General features: G+C 34.0%; 1 long non-coding RNA gene across 3 annotated transcripts; it reads right to left on the bottom strand.

Annotated features, from left to right (window-relative positions):
• Window positions 1–5714: 5714 nt before the first annotated feature.
• Window positions 5715–8685, bottom strand: LOC145582153 (uncharacterized). Of its 3 annotated transcripts, XR_014099796.1 has the most exons (5): window positions 8397–8685; window positions 7249–7361; window positions 6970–7161; window positions 6190–6360; window positions 5715–6049 (listed from the first exon to the last, which is right to left on the bottom strand). It is a non-coding gene; the product is annotated as an uncharacterized LOC145582153 (long non-coding RNA). The 3 variants fall into 3 exon arrangements; XR_014099795.1 differs by having other exon boundaries at window positions 6190–7161; window positions 7249–7398; XR_014099794.1 differs by having other exon boundaries at window positions 6190–7161.
• Window positions 8686–13900: the final 5215 nt, after the last annotated feature.

The raw sequence follows: 13900 nt of genomic DNA, 5'->3' as shown, positions 1-13900 counted from the left end.
TCTTTGTGCTTCAGGAATGGGTGATGGAGGAGTAAGATTTATTCCAAGGCTAAATGCCTTTCTTTGATCATACTCACAAGATTTTTTGTTCTTTTGCTTCTCAATTGCTTGAATTAATTCCCTTTCTTTTTCCTCACCAACTTGTTTTTCATTAAAAACTGCAAATTATAAACAATAAGAGTAAGAATTAAAGATAATATGAAAAATTGAACATTAACTCTAAACCAATTGAACATTAACTTGAAACCATATTGAACATTTTCTTATTTACCTGCTCCTGCATTCTTTTCAGCAATCTCATTGATTGGAGTGTGTTCTTCATGCTCACCAATTATCAATCCTATAGCAGTGGATGTTGGTCTTTGTGCTTCAGGAATGGGTGATGGAGGAGTAAGATTCATTCCAAGGCTAAATGCCTTTCTTTGATCATACTCGCAAGATTTTTTGCTCTTTTGCTTCTCAATTACTTGAATTAATTCCCTTTCTTTTTCCTCAAGAGCATTCAAAAATTCCTCTGTTCCAAAAAGCTCCTCATCTTGGCTTAAAATTGATGGTTCTCTGGCCATTTTTGTCAAGATGGAATCAACCGTTCCAACCAATTCATTCTCAGGAAACAACTCTTTGGCTTTTTTAAGCTTAGAGCTCAATGAAGACAAACTATTAACAAATCCATTCACTAAGGAAATGAAGTCATCCATGAACTACTGTTGTTGAAAAAATTAAACATTTATTAGTTATTTCATAATGTACAATTTATGACTAAAAATTGAACATTTTATGATGTCAAATTGAAATTTACCAATACTTATTTCACTATGTACGTTTGACCGAAATGAACATTTTATAAGCTAACATTGAACATTAGACAATACGCTCATACATAACTTATGAACATAGATACTTACCTTTTCATTTATCTCTTTTGTAATTTGAATTTTTGGAAGAACTTTTCCTAGTCCAAATTCATTATTCTTCAATTCCAACTTTAGTCTTTCTGATGCCAACTTGTTTTTCCATATTGATACAAGAGGTATTGTTGTTGGAGGTCTATTGTTTAACCTCTGAACTCGGTCAAAGTAGAAAAGCTGCCAATGTAGGAAATACATTAATGCAAATAAAAATGAACATAATACAAAATAAATTTGAACATCTATATACATTGTAATTCGTACCATCAAGAATGGAATGGGACCTTTGTAAAATCCTTTCTTGCCATTTTCTTTCCACTGAACATTGCTTTCCAATAGAGCATCAAAGACAAACTCACACCAATTCAAGTTCTTGATCCGGCTTCTATCCATCATCGAGTAAAGAAATTTGAATTGAACTTAATTGTTTTGAGTTCTCTTCATTAGAGCATTCACAGCAGCAACTAAAAAGCTTGTAAGAAAATGATCATCTGGTGGTTTTTCAATGTTTTCTTTGTCAAAGTAATAGTTGACAATCTGAGCAACAGATGGAAGCTTTTTATTAGGCCACATGCTTTTCCATTGTTTCATAAAAGCGCCAAACTCTTCGCTTGCTTGTTCAGACTTTGCTTCTACAATTTTCTCTTCCCCCATAGGAAGTCCATATGCAATATGAACATCTTCAACATTTACTTCAATCTGACTGTTTTGGAGGTAAAACATTTGACTATTTTCTTCAAAACTGTCAACTAGCCAATTGTAGAACTGTTGGCTTGTATGTGGCAGATCAAACTCAAGCAAACCTCCCAATCCTACTTCTCTTACAACTTCCTTCTTCTTTTCATTTAGTGAACTCACAAACTTAGAGAATTTCTTATAACTTCCTCTTGCTCCAGTTTTTTCTCCTACCTCTTGTTCTTCTTCAATTATGATTTCTTCCTTATTTTTTTTAACAGCAACTAACTGGCCTTTTGTCTTTTTCCTACTTCCCTCAATTGCATCTAGTTTCCCTTTTCCCTTCTCCATTTCTTTCCTTTTCCTCTCTGTCTTCATAGCTGGCAATGCAAGAGTAAAGTCTTTCTTACTTGTTGCACCTATAAAAAAAATGCACATACTGAACAATTCAGATAAAGATCAAATTATTTACATGATTATGATTGTAAAATATTAGTTTCAATGATATGAACCTTACTTGATTTTGGTATGAACAAAATATAATTTAAAAAATGATCATCTAATTTCAAAATAATTAACAATTTTAAACATACCTTTTCTCTTTGGATCATCTATTTTGATTGGCTGCTGAATTGGAACTATTTCTGTTCCTGTTTCATCTGCACATAATCAACATTAAAAAAATGAACATGTATCATTTAAAAAATGAACATTCTTTACAATGAACATATAACCATTAAAGATTGAACTAATTCAAATATATAAGGGAATGAACATTTAATTCAAATAAATTGAACATTTTACCTTGTTTTTTTAAAACTTTAAGTTTCTTTGCTCCCTCAGTTGATGGTTGGACCTCTTTCACACCTAAAAAAATTTAACAAAGAGATTAACTAATGAATGGTCATTTAAGAATTAAATATTGAACATTCTACTTTTAGAAATGAACTTTTCAACAACAAAGTTTATTACATTGAAACCAAATTTTCATTAACATATGAGAATGAACTTGAATTCTTATATTTTTAACATTGTACCTCGTTTTTTTGAGACTTGAGTTTTTAAACCTTGAAGTTCTTTTGATCCCTTTGTTGATGGTTGCTTTTCTTTCAAACCTTAGAAAATGAATAAAGTTATAGTTATTTAGCATATATATTATTAATGAATCAGTGTTGAACAATCTATTATTTTATACCTATTTTTCTGGAAACCTGAAGTTCCTTTGCTCCAACAGCTGATGCTTGGTTCTCTTTTGCTCCAACAGTTGATGGTTCGTTCTCTTCCACAACTTAAAATTTTGTTTCAAAGTATATAAATGACTCAATAGTTTTTTTATAATGAACTTAAAACATATAACTTTTGAACACGTTTGGTAAATGTACCTTTTCTTCTGCCTACTGGAAGCTTTTCTCTTTTTTGTTGTGCTTGTTTTCCAATAGCTTCATTTGTCGGTCTTTCTTCAGTAACTTTTTTGTTAGATGCTTCAGTGGTAACTATTTTCTCGATTGTTCTTTGCTTCTTGAGTTTTTGCAAAATGGCCATGGTTAGAGCTTTGTACCTAATATAATATCACAGAAAAGTTCAACTAACATCAAATGCTTTTTCATTAATAAAGAACATTCAACATTCAAACAATGAACATTCATTAACTTTAGTATAAGATAAAATACCTTGGCTTGTTTGTAATTTTTGAGTGACATTCCTCCAATTTGCTAAAATAACAGTGATATAGATAAAGTAAATATAGTTATATATTGAACAAAATGTCAAAGTAAAATTAGGTAAAATAAATTAAAAATACTTTATTCTAATGATAACTTACTTTTTGGTGTCCAAATTTCCTAGACGCATGTCTGTGGGGTTTTTATTTTGATCTTGATGACTTCCAATAGCTTTCTCTGCATTCATTTGATTTTCATCAAGTATTTTCTTTGATTTGCCTCCGTGATCTTGTTTACTAGTAACAAATAAAAGTGTAAATCATTAGAACATGGTTGTTAACTAATGAATGTGGTTATCAATAGAAGATTTTATAAGTATAGTACATTAGAACATGATTTTTTTATATAAGATTTAAAGGATATCAAAGTACAATTTGATACCTTAATGTTCCCACAACATGTTCTTGTTGAGGTTTGCACATTTTGAGTTTTATCACCAACTTGTTATTGTGTTTTGAAGTCACTTCCCTATTTATAAAAATGATCATTTGATATTAACTTAATAACATTTTGTTAAATTATTAATAATTAATAATTTAACAATTGATCATTACGAATGAACATCATAAATTATAAGAATGAACATTGTCAACAATAAAAATGATCATATTATATGAACAAGGTACGAAAAGTAATTGAGCATCATTCAACACCAAACAAGGTATTATAAGAAAAAGAACACTATTTATTTTTATTTTGAACATCATTCATTATAAGAATGAACATTGTCAACACCAAACAAGGTATTATAAGAAAAAGAACAATAACTAATTTTGAACATTATTCATTATAAGAATGATCATCGTCAACAATAAAAATGATCATATTAACAAGGTACTAAGAGTAATTCAAAATGCAATCAAACAAAAAAGAACATCATTAACTATCAGAATGAACATCGTCAACAATAAAAATGATCATCATCAAATATAGAATGAACATTATATAACTTTCTCAAAGTAATTGAGCATCATTATATGAGAATGATCATCATCAAATATTAAAATGAACATTATATAACTTACTTAGCTGTTTGATTGATATCATTTAACAAGGCTGGATCTACTATATGAGAAGAATTTTGGCGCTTGTTTTTAAGCTTATTAACAAGAGGTACATCGTCGTCGTCGTCATCACTGTAAATAAAATGAACATTTAGTTTTCATATAATGAACATTTAGCTATCATATAATTCTACTAATTTTACATGACAAAATTGAAACACACTTACAATTCTCTACTCTCTGGCTGTGAATTTGTTCTCCTTTCTCTGAAATTATTTTTAAAAAAAATGTTAGGGTTTTAATTTTTTTTTGAACAAAACATAAAATCATGTAAAAATAACTTACGATGGTTTAATCTCGTCATTTTTGGTCTTTGTTTGCTGCATTGAAGACGAATTTCGTGCTCCTCTGTAGAAAATGTACAAAAATTCATACAAACCAAACAAAATTTTATATGTACAAAATCTAAATAAATCAATTAAAATTGAAGTAATAGTTATTGAAAATGACAATAAGAGAAAGAAAATGGTGAATTAACAAAATCTAAAGTGCAATTGTACAAAACTATATGGTTTAGAGTGAAATTCGTTGCTCAAATTAGCGAAAAATTGAGATAAACCTTGAATTTTTCCGCCAATTTCTGAGAAATTGTGTTATCGCCAGCTATTTCTTGTCTAATATCCATGATTTCATATGAAATTTCTGATTACTAAGCTTTTGGAGAATGTTTATGGAGGTACTGTTTATGGAGGTTTTAGAGGAATTATGGTGAGAAGCTTTGGTTGGAGAGAGAATATGGCGGTTTCATTAAATGAATTTTGTGTTTTTTTTTTTTTAAAAATATTTATACTGATTTGACAAGGCAAGTATTGGTGACATCACGTCACGTCACGTGATTTCGTATTTACGTTTCATTGCACGAAACGACGACGTTTGGACGTGGGATCATGTATTTCTACCTGATCTCGAGACCAGGGTTTACCTATTGCGAGAGGACGAGGCGCATGATGGGCCTCATCCCCTATAGTGGCCGGCCATATGGAGAGGATTGAAGGGTTTTGGGCTTCCTAACACTAGTGGAAAAATAGCTATCCGTAACGGGCAAAAACAACCTATCCGTAACGGGTAGCGGGCGTTACGTATGTTGTCGTTACGGATGGGCTATATTATTTGTAACGGATAGTTTGACTGCTCGTTACGAATAACCCGTTATTTGTAACGGTCAGTTTGACTGCCCATTACAAATAACTCTCGTTATTTGTAACTGGCATTTAAACCGCCCGTTACAAATACAATTGAACCCAAATTAAAAAAAAAAATGTAGCAAAAAAATGTATGCTAGTCTAGTCTGGTAACCTGATAATCTGCTATGATGCTAAATTTTAATTACTATTATCAATATTCAATAATAATAAATGTAAAATTTAATTAATTATAAAATCAAAGATGCAAGTTTCACAAATGTCCAAATTGACTTTACAACAACTCCCTAACATGAGTCAAAAGCTACTACATAAATAATACTCCGTAATACAACATGAAAATTTATACAAGTTCGTTTTCTATTCCATAGTAGACTAAGAACTTGAAAGATCTTATAGAATTTTATGTTGTCTTGATGAAGCTTAAATTTTGTACAACCATCACTAGGAATTGGTCAATGAGGTAGCCATGGGCTCCGTGGATCTCCACTCCATCAAAACCTGATAATGACAATTGACGCATTATATGGCTGAATTTTCTGCAAGTTAATCGACCATGATTGTTAAATTATACACTTCATACTTCAAGTTGGCCCTTGAAGACCATGACAAATTGACAACACTCTATAAATTGCAGTGACACACACACCAGCTAAACAATCATGAGAAGAGGACGAACCTGCTTGAATTGCATCCATAGCAGCCTGACAATATTACTCAACAATCTCAGGTATCTCAGGTATGCAGGCTCGACCAACATGCCACAACTGACAGAAGATGACTGCACCCTTCGCATGAACAGCATTAATCACTTTCTTCCATGCTTCGACTTGCTCATCAGTATAAAATCCTGGGCAATGGGAAAATATGCAGTATAATTCTGTTTTTGTCAGACAGACGGCAGTAATATGTTTGACAAGAAGACCATAATATGACCACAGATAGTGAGCTAAAACCAGAAGAATGTTACTAGCTAACTGTAAAAACATAGGAAGGGAACATGAAAACCAATTTGGTTTTTCTAGTCTGGGTTTGTTAACTGATAATTTCTCAAGTAGCACAGATGCCATAAGAGACAATGCTGCCATATGCCTTAGAGCCAGGGACAAAACTAAGAAAGGGGTGCAGTATGCCTAGCTACTAATCCCCACCTCCCCGTCTCAGCATCATGGGCCATCTATTTTATAAGATGGCGCGAGATTAAGCCTGTACATTTCAAAATCCATAAAGCCAGAAAACAGCAAAATGCTTCTTTTTTCCTCCACTCTCATTCATATATTCACAATCATACATAATGGGGTTACTCAGATTGCTACAACATCTAACATTTTGAGCTCAATTAGTTGAAATATAAGTGGGAAATTTACTGTAAAAGACATTAATTCAATCATTAAAACAAAAATATTAAAATGCAGCTGGATTATTAGCGAAAATGAGAGAGGAGAAGAGAGAAAATGACCTGAAATTCTGAAATGGAGGATGAAAACCAGCAGAGTTAAGGGTAAAGAGAGTGTGAATTTAATTGCATTGTTCTCCATCGGAGCCTCAAACATTCAGACGTACCTTAGGACGTAACAGAACTATCAGGTGACTGGTCTACAGAAATGTATGATAGCCAACGGAATCGATTATCTTGCAGCACAAATGTAACCTAACCAAACATAACATGAATAATCTCGTGAGACTATAAATCTTCAAACAATAATATCAAACCGTTTAGTAGTTGGCAGGAGCTCACTCTATGATTTTTCTTCAAATTGTCTATCTGTTTCTTGAAGAAGCCAGAAATCCTTACAGATGAACTTGATTATGTCAAGATGGTCACCAAATCGTGGTCTATCCATGGTATACCTATCAAAAACAGCTCCATGTAACAAGGTGAAACTTCCTACAGCAGTAACTAAATGGATAAGCAAGCATTTGAATTCAAAATTTGAAACAACAAAATGCAAGCAACAGTAGAAGCAAAAAATTAACATGAAAGTTCAATCTTGAACCTAAACATTTTCAGTAAGAAGACCATGTAGAATCAAATCAAAGAATAAAATACATAGATCTCAAATTCTCCAACACAAAGATTTGCAAATGATATGGGTTAGCATCAGGTCGTCGATCATTCACATATTGCAACTGACTACAAGGAATAAAAATTAGGTTCCAAAAATCAAATTAAATTTTTTTTGCTCAAGATTATCTACGTCAAATGCACATAAAAAATTGTAGCAGAAAAATTGATTATTATAATCTTTACTAAATTGAGAAATATAACAAATAGTTCAATAATTCACCTCAAATAACCATAAATTGACTATAATGACAATTGAAAAATTGATAGTCAATGGTTAATAAATGAAGAAAAAAAAAAAAACAGAATTTACCTCTGATTTTGTTTCAATAAGGAGTTAAAGCTTAGAAGCTTCTAAAATGGAGCTTGGACGGAGGTGAGATTACTAAAGAAAAATCAGATTAATTTTGTTAAATTAACAAACTTAATTGAGACCCTAAAGTGGAAACTTAAACCTAAATTCCAAACAAAACCCAAAATATTCATAGGAATTAGAATTAATTCAATCTAAAAGAACCTAAAATTGACTAAACTAATAATTTAGTTAATGACAAACCCTCGAATGTAAAAAATTATTCGATGAAATTTAAAAAAAAAAAAAAATTTATCTTATTTCAGATCTGCTTCAATCCAAACAATAATGATAAATATTTGTTGCACTAATTTAAACAAATTAACATGAAGCAATTCATATAAACAATCAAATTCCCACAAATCAAAGCAACAAAACAACAAATAACAATACAATTACACGCAATTCAATCAAATCGAAACATAACTGCATAAAAAAAAGGAAAATAGGAGAAATAAAAAAAAATTACCTTGATCTGAGAGAACAGAAGCGGAGGAACATTTAGATTGGTAGAAGGCTCACAGTACTGACACTCGTAGCCATCAAAGACCTCACTCATTTTAGAGGAGAAAGAAAGTGAGAAGCTTACGTTAATGGCGAATCCAAGAAGAAGAGTAGCTCCGTTAGGTGAAGGAAGAATTCAGACAAACTTTTGCTTCGGAAAAATCTCAGTCGCCATGGTTGTAGAGATCTCCAAGAAAGAAATTTAGAGGAGAGAGGAGGAGAGAGAGAAAGAGAGTAAGAGGAGAGAGAAAGAGAGTGACGGCTGCAAGAGAAGAGAAAATGAAGTTAGACTTAGGGTTTTTCACCTAATCCATTTGTATCGGGCAATGGGTGCCAGTTACAAAAACAAAAGTATTTGTATCGGGCAAAACGCTATCCGTTACAAATAATGCAATTTTTGTAACGGGCATTATTTTGCCCGTTACGAATACCATTGTTCGTACGCACTATACTGTTTTAATGCAACGGACTATTATTTTTCCGTTACAAATAGGTTTTTTGTAACTGGCATATTATTGCCCGTTACAAATAGGCCGTTACAAATGGCATTTTTTCCACTAGTGTATAACCTAGTCTAATTATAATGTTATTATATATAGACTAGTTGCCTAGGGTTTGCATGACACAAGAATTTAATTGATCAGTAAGATAAAAACCCGAGTAAGAAAACACGAGACCAAGCCCTCTCAAATCTCTCTCTATCTCACGGCTCTCTCCTTCCCGGCGCCTCTCAAGGTGGTTCGTGGTGGTCGGTTAGTCCATTAAAGATGGTGATTGCGGTTTTCCTCAATCACTCGACCAATCTAGTATTGGTGGACGGCTCGTTCGAAGCTCGTGGACTAAGTAGAGGAGCAACGCTTGGGGCTCCCTGATTTGCCTGTCAAATTGCTACGTGGAATTCACGCTTCAAAGGTATATTTATGTGTCTTGTGTGTTATGCATGCGATCTTGGGATTAGGTGCTTGATTGAATATGATTCATGATTTTCCACTTAATAGTACCTATAAACTCCTACACATAAGTCATGCAAAATTCGGAATTAATCCCGAGAGTATAGCACGCAAACTTAGGCAAACCACCCTTGTCCAACCGGGTTGTACAGCAGCCCGCATGTGGCTGCCAAGAGTTGGCTGTGCTTGGTGCGTGCACCACTCACATGCATGGTTGACGCTCGCAGCATGGCGCAGCAGCAACCCATGCTGTGCGTGCCATTCGTGCTGCGCATGCGTGCTGTACGTTTGCTTGGTGCGGGTGGGTGGTTGAGTATGTGTACGGTGTGATGCTGGCTTGCGGCATAGTGCGCGCACAGCAGCAAGCTCGAGTGGCCTTTATGGCCACGTGTTGCAAGCACGCCACGTAGGGAGCACAACGCGTATGCGATTCTTTAGGCTATGGGTGTGATGGTTGGCATGGGCCACGGCTATACGCGCGACCCCTCACTAGGCACCCATGCCTCGGTGCCTAGCACACCAAACCGAAAGGCTTGATGTTAGGCACTTTAGGGTTTAGGGCTATGTTAATTTTGCGTTTTTCCAATTGTAATTATTTTAATTATGTTTAAATTAGTTTAATTAAATTTTGGAGGCTAGGCCTCGGTTTTGAGCGGCACTTGCAAAATTTTATTTTGGCAAAATTTTAGGTTTACCGGCTTAATTAATTGGATTGATTAGGTTGGACGCGGAATTTAGTTAGAGCTTCAGTTTTAATTGCGCTTAATCACATAATTGGTTAAAACAACTTTGATTAGTTTTAATTAGGCACATTAATCGGATTAACAACCTAATTTAGTTACTAGTTTACACGTGTTGTACATTGTTACTTGTTTATCGTTGTAAAATGCATGGGCCATTCACATATAGTGAATGGATGAATGGAATGCATATTCTCTCACATGTTTTATAAAATGGCAACTAGTGGGGCCCGATTAGGATAGAAAATATGGACTACGTTCCGTCATGTATTTTTGTAAATCTAAATACGGTTTGCGAACCATTGAGTATTTTTGTACCTTAATATTTAGATTAGTCCTAATCGTAGATACTAGTATTTGCATTATTTTGGTTATGTCTTGAAAACTGAGATTCTTAGAAGACAAAGCTATGAAGTTGCAAGAAAAGACCCTTGAAGACTTGAAGACTCAAGGGGTCATGCTAGTTGCCAAATGCATCATTTACTTATGTTTTCGATATATGTTTATGCTTATATATATGAATGATATGTTGGATGCATGTTTAGGATTTCGAATGTTGTGATGATTAATTAAGTTCACTTAAATCAACCAACATAGAAACCCTAGGTCCCTTAAATATTGAGTAAAATTTGCCATTCCAAAACAACACTTACCGACCTATTGAGAGTAGTGATGGGCTACGCCAAAGCGAGGCATTGCTATTACTCCCTAGGATACGTAAGGCATACCGGGTATGCATGTTGGTTTTGGTTATACTCAACGATATGATTGATGGAGTCCTAACATGTCGTGGAAAAGTGGATAAGTTGTTGAGAGAGCATTAGATGCGACGATTTATCTAACCAAGAGTGGCTTGGAGACATTAACAAAGAGTTGCTTACCTTATAATATTAAGTGTTAAGACAAGACAAAGCACGCTTAACTACTCGTTGATTCTTTGGATCTTGGAATCGACTTATTCTCTCCTAATGGGGACAATTTTAATGTGTGAATAAGACATTTAAATAAATTTGATAAATATGCATGAATTCAATCTTATTTAAGTATTATAAATGGTTTTTCATTTCAAATTATTTCAATTGTAGAACCATGTCTGCAAATAACTCAAACAACCAATTCTCGTTACGCTCAATTCTCAACAAGGAGAAGTTGAGTGGGCCAAATTTTCTTGATTGGAAAAGGAACTTGCGTATAGTTCTCATGCAAGAGCAAAAGGAATATGTCCTTGATGAGGAAATGCCCGAGACTCCCAATGAGGAAGTGACTCAGTGTAGGGAATATTTCAAGCATCCCACACTTGAGCCCCACTGTGATCATACACTTAAGTATGGTGGCGTCCAAAGGGAAGGAAGTTAGAGTAAAAGAGTCGCCAACAAGTTTTAGGAACTTGTAAACCCTTCACAGGGTGAAGGTTACACCCCTTCACGATCCATGAGATCGCTAACTCCATAGTGGTCTGGAACCATGACTGGATATTCGGTGATAAAGGTACAAATCCAACCTAAAAGAGATTGAACCTGCCCTAAAAATAGGCCTCTACTTTATTTCTTCTCATATTCATGTGCGCTTTCTAACTAACATACAATAATTATATTAATCCTAAGCTTGTTCATCTATGTTGGTTGAATATTAATGCACAAACAAATCTATTATTGACGATCACTTGAATTAAAATCACATTAGCCTAAACAAGATTATTAATTATCTTATTAAGCGTGATTACAAGTACAAATTCCCTTTAAACTTGCAAGAGAGGGCGTGATCAAGCAATAACAATAATAATATATATCAAGCAACATAACAACAAACATCATCATCATCATAATATTCACAAAGCAATAATATTAGCAAGATCCTAGGCATGATACTAATAAGATTAATAACAAATCCTAGTATGTCACTAAGAATTAAAGATTAAAGTTTTATCCCTAACATGATATTAACATGATAGAAGAAATAGGAGACATCCTAAACATGATACTAGAAAGCAATAAAAATATCCTAACATGATAGTAGGAATAATATAAACATGCTTTCTAAAGGAATAAAGCAATTAAATTACTTACTTCGATGCCTTGTATCTCTTTCTAATAACAAAATACACGCGTTAGTAACTTCAAGGAAAATATGAAATCAAACAATTAATTCAAATAATTGAAATAGGGATTTGTGACCAAACCCTCAGAAATTATCAACCTTTCACGTCTAGGGCGAAGGCAACTTCGAACTTGGGTAGGTGTGTCTAGAACTCGTGAATGAGGAATTTTGTAAAAGGGAAGGTTTAGAAAGAGGGAGAAGAATAAGCTATTGCTTAAGAGAATTAAGGATGATTGATGATTATGAATGACGCTGAGTGAATGAAAAACGGGGAAATACGACCCTATTTATAAAGAAAATAGTCTGAAAACGATAGAAAAGAATCAGAATTTGAATCGGAATAAAACTGACCCCTGTCGCCAGCGACAAAGCCCAGCGCGAAACGACAAGCATCACGCATGGCGACAGACTCTGTCGCTTGGCGACAGACTTGTCGTTTGGCGCTAGTTAAAAGATAAAACGCGCTTTTGTACGGAATCCTCTTCTTGATATAATTAAGCAATTAAACTCGGTGTTTATCAATTTTAAATCAGATTTTATCAAAGTAAAACACTTGTTTTATTTCAAACCAAATTCATTATTTTTCAAAAGATAATTATTAATCCTAACTCTATTAGAACTGACAATAACCTTCTAGACTACTCTAGAAAATTAGAATTAATACTAATAACTTTAGAAATATTGATTAATGGGCCCTCCACTAGATCATTGGGCCATAAAACCATTTCAGACCCAATTTAGTACTTTGGCCATAACTTCCTCATTATTCATCGGAATTGGACCTATAATATATCATTGGAAAGCTCTTTGCAAGCCCCATCCAACTACACTATTATTGGACCCTTGTCAAGGATCAAGCTAAATTAGACTAGCTATTTTCATAAATAGAGAAGATTTTCGAAAACAGAAGGAAAGATTTTCATTAAAAAAACAGCATTACAAGACCTTTACACTTTCACCTTATTCGATAATCAAGCGACGTGAAAGGTACTCATCATTGTGTTGGTTTTTGGGGAGACACAATTAGGTGTCTACACTCAGGCTGCCCTAAACCGATGGCAAATTGCCAATCGGGATGTCAAATGCATCATGTTGGCCACTATGTCTCCCAACCTTCAAAAGACTTTCTTTGAGAAGGAGACAGCTTTGGAGATCATTTCTAAGCTTCAAAACATGTTCCAAGAGCATGCCCAAACTGAAAGGTTTGAAACCCACAGGCAAATCCTTAAGAGTAAGCTCAAGAAAGGAGAGTCGGTCAGCCCACATGTACTCAAAATGATAGGATTATTTGAGAACATGGAAAGGCTTGACGTGGGGTATTCAACCGAGATGACAATTGACATCATTCTCCACTCACTGCACAAACACTATTATCAGTTCAAGATGAACTATAACATGCACAGCATGGAGAAAACCTTCCCCGAGCTTCATGGAATGTTGAAGCAAGCCGAGCAAATGCTCAAGGATGAGGGGAAGCATGATATGCGCATGATCAAAAAGAGCAAGCCGTTCACACTCTCAGGCAAGAAGAAGAAAGGCTTCAAGGGGAAGGGTAAGAAGACCTTTTTGAAGGAATTATGTCTTCGATAAGTGCAATTACTAGATATATCAAGGATCACTATTATGAAGATAATAAGTTCATTCTATAGGGTCGTCAATATCTGGTGCTAGATATGATAATT

The sequence above is a fragment of the Chenopodium album genome, chromosome 15, assembly GCF_948465745.1.
Source record: "Chenopodium album chromosome 15, dcCheAlbu1.1, whole genome shotgun sequence".
In the NCBI taxonomy this organism is placed as follows: domain Eukaryota; kingdom Viridiplantae; phylum Streptophyta; class Magnoliopsida; order Caryophyllales; family Amaranthaceae; genus Chenopodium; species Chenopodium album.
Note: the sequence above shows the minus strand (reverse complement) of the source record. Positions and strands in the feature narration are given on the sequence as shown.